Source organism: Ambystoma mexicanum, chromosome 8 (genome assembly GCF_040938575.1).
Source record: "Ambystoma mexicanum isolate Mex_15411 chromosome 8, UKY_AmexF1_1, whole genome shotgun sequence".
Lineage (NCBI taxonomy): Eukaryota > Metazoa > Chordata > Amphibia > Caudata > Ambystomatidae > Ambystoma > Ambystoma mexicanum.
In genome coordinates this window covers 800761464-800766916 of record NC_090929.1, presented here as the reverse complement: position 1 = coordinate 800766916, position 5453 = coordinate 800761464, and the positions used below count along the sequence as shown (strand labels likewise).

The window sequence follows — 5453 nt, the reverse complement described above, 5'->3', positions numbered from 1 at the left end:
GTTTCATCTGATTGGAGGCGACAAAACGAAATGGCAAATAGCCACATACAAAATACTGGAAGCTGTAAGCTGGCCACCGCAGGCACACTTTTAGAGAGTCAAACTCTTTTTCTTCTTTTTCTTTTTCCTTCGCTTCACTATGCCAAATGCGCGACAAAAATAATTTTTTGTAAAAATCTTTTGATTAAATACAAATAAAAAAAAAAAAAAAAAGGGATTTTTTTTGTAACAATGTCTTCAATGTTCGTCATTAAATGCAACATCTCACAGACTGTTCACTGGAAGCACGGCTATCTGTCGGAGTCCTCAATTGTAAAAACCAAGGCATCTGAAAAAACTCCCCACAAAAGTAACACTAGGCTGGGATTGCTTTTTCTTTCAGCAATTGCCCCTGCCTTAAGTGCTGGAGGTACACATTTGCATCTGTTTTGCCACTTGGTGGACATAAGGAATATCTTTTCGTTGATCAGGATCTGGGTATATGCACATGGTGACCAGCACACATAACGTCTCTGAGTAGTGCTCCGTGGGAAGGGGGGGATATTCACACTGTTCTATCTTCTGACACAGAGAAAACAAATTCATCTGATCTCCGTAGCATGGGCGTAATTTTAGGGGGACGGGGGTGTTTGTCCCCCCCAACTTTCATGGCACACCATTTTATCCCCATTCATTTGGCTGGGACACCTTTTCTTCAAATGTCATGTCCACCCTAACATTTTCAGCAAAGGTACTCCACTGCTCTGTAGAATGGAGTCTGCAGAGTGGACATCTCATACAATAAACAGCCCAGCGACCAGATAGATTTAAAGTTGTAGGCATTTTCGTGTATTCTTTCGTACGACATGTTCCCACCAATTAATGTGCAGCAGTGGTTTTGGAGCTGAAGAATCGGCCCAACCCAAGGTCTCTGAGCTTCACCACTCTGGTGGCCGTGATGAACGCGTTCGCTGGTTTTAATGTCTCTGTGCATCACACTGTGCACGTGCTCGATTGCGCTGCGTAGCTGCACAAAATATTTCGAAATTGTCCTTTCCGGTATTAATCGCTTTTGCTTCTTAAAATACTTAATCATCTGAGAGAGGTCGCCCGCGTCCGCCAGCTCCAGAACAATGTTCAACTCATTGTTCTCAATGAAGGAGTCCAGATACTTAATGATGTTGGGGTGGTTCAATTGCTTTAATAAGTCCATCTCCTTAATCCAATCTTGCCTGGCCTTCACATCTATCATTTCAAATATCTGAACCTTTTTTAACGCCACCGGTTTTCGATCCAAGTGGCAATTTGCTCGGTAAACTTCACTGAACTATCCTCGTCCAATCTTTTTCTCTATTTGAAAGTCAACCAGGGCACAGCGGTAGGGGTACGTTGTCAGGTGCCTCTGCCGATCCTGCGCATACTCCTGCCTTTGCTGCTTGCAGCGTGGCATGTTCTGGTCTTCTAGACCAAGCTGATGGGCATGCTGTCCTTCCATGGTGACATGCCAATCAATTAATGCCCGGCAACAATTCTTTTTTCTTTCTCTTCTTGTGCTTTCTACCGTAGTTTATATTCACCTTTTCTGGGTAACTTACTTGGTGCTTCGGAGCTGGGCGTCCTCGGGACGGCCCTGCGAATCCAGAAAGGGCTGAATAAGCCAGAAGGACCAAAGAAAGCAGTGCGACAGGGAGGGTTTGTCAGAAGGTTTTGAGGAGGAAAGAGCGCCCATCATCCTCCCTCCACCGCTTTTTCCAGGGATATTTACATCCGCTCACTACCGGACGACAATGCAAGAGTAAGTGCACTAAAGACGCTCTGCATAACCAGTGCACCAACCCAGCTCTAGTGCGACCCTTGTGCGGGCCGGGGTGTCTCCCCTACTAACCTTCATGTTTATTGTTTTCTCCCGCCGTTGTTACCAGACTCATACATCATCCAGTGTCATTATCCCTGTTCTACAGTGGTAAGCTTGTCTTCCCTCTCTTTTGTCACGTCTAATCTCTCTTCCTAATACAGGGGGTAGGGGGGTAATTCAGGTTGTTGTTTTCTCATAGGAACCATACTCCTCCAAGCCCTGCCTGCGCTAATTAAGGTATTACTAAAAAAGGGAGGATCAGGAGATAGAAAGCACCTTTCCACTGTCCGCCTTGTTTAACCTGTTGTTTGTTCTTTCCTTACAGCTTGGGTTTCTGGCGGTGCACGTGTTCCCCGCTCTTTTATTTGATTTACCCATCTGTATGCTTTTTATAACCAGCAGAGGGGCGTATCATAGAAAAGAGCTCCCTCAAGTTGAGGGAAACCTCGGCTTACAGTTCATGTACCAAGGGACTACCATTCTTTACCGTTCCTTCCAAGGAGCCTCTGAAGTGCAAATCCCATCGCTCCTGAGAGTGAACTTGTGAATAACATAAAGGGTCCAAACCATACATGACCTTGTTGAGTTATTGTATGTGAGGGACAGAAACCTTTTGTTAGAGTGTTTCCTTTAGTTTCTTTTAGGCAGGGAAATCTTCATCAGGGTAGGGACAGTGAGGCGTTTATCCAACTTTTTGATTTAATAAAATGCCATCTTTTGAAAAACCTTCACAAAGTTGTCACCCTCACATTTCTTATCCCTCATAGCTGTGATTTATTAATGAAACAGTTGTTGGATTTTTATTTTTCCACACTAATGATTGAAGTGTGTTAAAGCTTAAAGCAGCCTCACCGCAGAGTAAGAGGTTTATCCTGGCAGGTGAGTACACCAAGAAAGGGTTAGTAGACCAGGAAGAAGACAATTGAAGTACTGTTAAGTGGTAGAAGGTTGTGGTGGCAAGAAAGTGCCATGGCCACTAATGTGTTGTAATAAACGGTCGAAAAATCATCCTGACAAAACATAATTGTTTAAGAAGAAGACATATAGAAGTAGTTGTGTTTTTCAAAGAAGAGAAACTACACTGAAAAATTAACTTGACAAAACGTTATTGTTCAAGAAGAAGACATGTGGAAATAGTTGTGTTTTGCAAGAAAGAGACATTGGGCCTCATTACGAGGCTGGCGGTAGCCGGTTGTCGGCGGTATTCATTTTTTTCCAGCACCCAGAAATGGGCAACTACCGGGTGTTAGGCAGAAACCTGTGCAGTTCCCTCTGGGACCACTGCAAAAGATTTAGGACTACAGGTGTTTGGCAGTAAACCCACTTGGTAGAAGTCTGTACCACACAGATTCACTTGGTAGCTGTGGCTGAGCAGTCAGACTTCCCTCAAGAAGATGTAGGCAGTATACAGAGTATTCACAATAGGTCAATAGAACACAATAGAACAAGTAAACACTGACCAGGGCTTGGTGCAAAAGAGATATAATTATTTATTTAAAACCACATCTAGAAAAACACACAGGCACTAACAGTAAGCAATTCAAAAACACGGTCACTAAAAGATATATACTCCCTTAAAAGAATATTAGACAAGTCTTAAGTAAAGCCCCACTTATTTTCAGACAGCGGTGAGCGCTTAACGTAGAAGGCACTCTAATAATTCGTTTTAAAAAGGGAGAGAAAAGCAGAGAATAAATTGAAACAGATCCCAACACTTTTTCACGAACACAACAAGAGAGGAAGGCAAAGTAACACCGTGAATTCAGAGTCAGTAGGCCGGGTCCACTTTAAGAGGATCAAAATGAAATGTGTCCAAGGTCACACGGTTGCAGTGCACAAAAGTCTTGTAACGGTTCAAAAAGGAGTTCGACCAAAGAAAAGGACCAGTTAGAGGGTCAAGGCAGCCAGCCCAGTCCAGAAGGTTAAGGGGTTATTATTACCTTGTAGCAATCTTTAGAAAGGGAGGCCTGGCGGACACAGTACCTTAAAGTGGTGAGAACACTCCAGCGGGGGCAGTTGTTGCTGGCAGCGGATGCAAGTCGGTGCTTCGTCCGGGGGAAGAGAGGATCTCGTTGGGGAGGAAGACAGGAGTCCGTTGCACTGCCAGGGAAGAAACCAGTCGCGGAGTTTCTCAGGTACAAGGAGCGGTCCGTTAATTCGCGGTCCAGTGGTAAGTGGCTATCCGGCTGCCGGGGTGCTTGGCACGGGCAGTTCGACCACAAACCAGTCTGGGGTGCAAAGAGAAGAAGGTAAACTGGTTGTGCCCACCAGTCAGGGGAAGAAGCCTCTCCAGCCGGGAGATCTTCTCTGTCGTCGGGAAGTTATGAGTCGGTTCCGCAGGGCTCCACCGGTGGTGTCGTGGTGGTAGGTTGGCTCAGCTTCTCCCTTGTCGGATTCTCAGGTCCTGTGGCGACTTCTGAAGTTCCAGTCCCCAAAGCCCTGCTTTTATGCAGCATACCCCCATTCACTCAGCCTAGCTGTCAATCAAACATGCTAAGTGGTGAGCCAGCCGGCTCACCACTTGGGCCAATCACACAAGAGTGTGACTTGAGTTACCAAGGTAACTCAGTCCAGGGTGCCTAAACCCCCTCCCACACCCCCTGTGGTACCCAGGCAGAGTGGCACCACTTTTGGAGGCTTCTGTGGAGAAGCCCGCCAAAAAGTGGAACAAAGGGCTCAACTTGGGTTGGAGTCACAGAAGAGAACACAAACACCATTTTAGAATCGAGTCCTGGCAAAAAATACCAACCGGCGAATTAATATTAATTAAATAAACCGGCGGTATGTTCGAGGCTATGAGAATTAAATAATTCAAGTTGGTAGCCTCGAACAATGGGAAAATCCCATAGGGAAATATTCGCGGTCGAATATAAAAAGTAGTATCCACTGCCACCAGCCAAAACTCGATCAGGGGGGACGGAGACGTGTCCCCTCGACTAACAGAGCCCGGGGCAATCGAATTGCCCCGACCAGTACGTCCACAATATGATGGTTTGTACTGGTTTCTGTTAATAATTTGGGACTAGTAAAGCCAATGGTGACTTTACATGCCCTGGGAGACAGTAGTCAGTCCCAGGGTATGGAGTATATGGTGGGGTGTCACTATGACACCCCTGTGTTACTGCACGGAGGGTGCTGTGTAACACACATAGTAAAAACACATGAGACCCTATGGAGTAAAGGACCCCATAGCCCATAAAACACATTAACAGTCAAAGGAACACCATAAATCATGTCCAAGAGTGGGAGAAAAAGAGTCTCACTCTTGGCAGGAGAAAAAAACAAACTCCAGAAATCCAGCAAAGCTGCTGGGGGACTCACTAGGTTAGGAAATTCAGCCTAAAGAGAGAATTCTCCCTAACACCGGGTCATTATGGCCTTGCCAGACTCGGTATTTGCCCATTCCTGGGCACCGGAAAAAAATCTTCCCCATTCCCATTTGAGACCCATAGAGCTCAAATGGGAATGGGGAGGTTGGATGCACCGGCACCACTTATAACGGTGCCGGTGCCGGTGCATCCGACATGCTGTGCTCACGGGTGCCTTTCATTCCGCCAGGTCAGACCTGGCGGAATGAAAGGCACCCACGAGCACAACTCAGAGTTTGCCGGTCTAAATA

General features: G+C 46.0%; 1 pseudogene; it reads right to left on the bottom strand.

The window, feature by feature from the left end:
• Nucleotides 1-396: 396 nt before the first annotated feature.
• On the bottom strand, nucleotides 397-1535 carry LOC138473676 (serine/threonine-protein kinase Nek6-like; annotated as a pseudogene).
• Nucleotides 1536-5453: the final 3918 nt, after the last annotated feature.